Genomic DNA, 216 nt, shown 5'->3' on the forward strand with positions numbered 1-216 from the left:
GGTTCTGCCCCCGCAACAGTTCTGCCCGTAGACCTCGGAGTCACCGCCCATTCGGAGCGCTTCCCCTTCCACCCAAGGGATGCAGATGCTCAAGACCCCCACTCCGCTGGGGTCCCAGAGTGGAAGCCTGGGCCGGAGGGGGCGCCCCTCAGTGGGGGCGCGGGATGCGTGACGGGGCGCGGCCTGCGGGACAGCCAATCGGGGGCTACGTCGAAC

This window comes from Fukomys damarensis, unplaced genomic scaffold (genome assembly GCF_012274545.1).
Source record: "Fukomys damarensis isolate Sample0158 unplaced genomic scaffold, DMR_v1.0_HiC HiC_scaffold_21, whole genome shotgun sequence".
Lineage (NCBI taxonomy): Eukaryota > Metazoa > Chordata > Mammalia > Rodentia > Bathyergidae > Fukomys > Fukomys damarensis.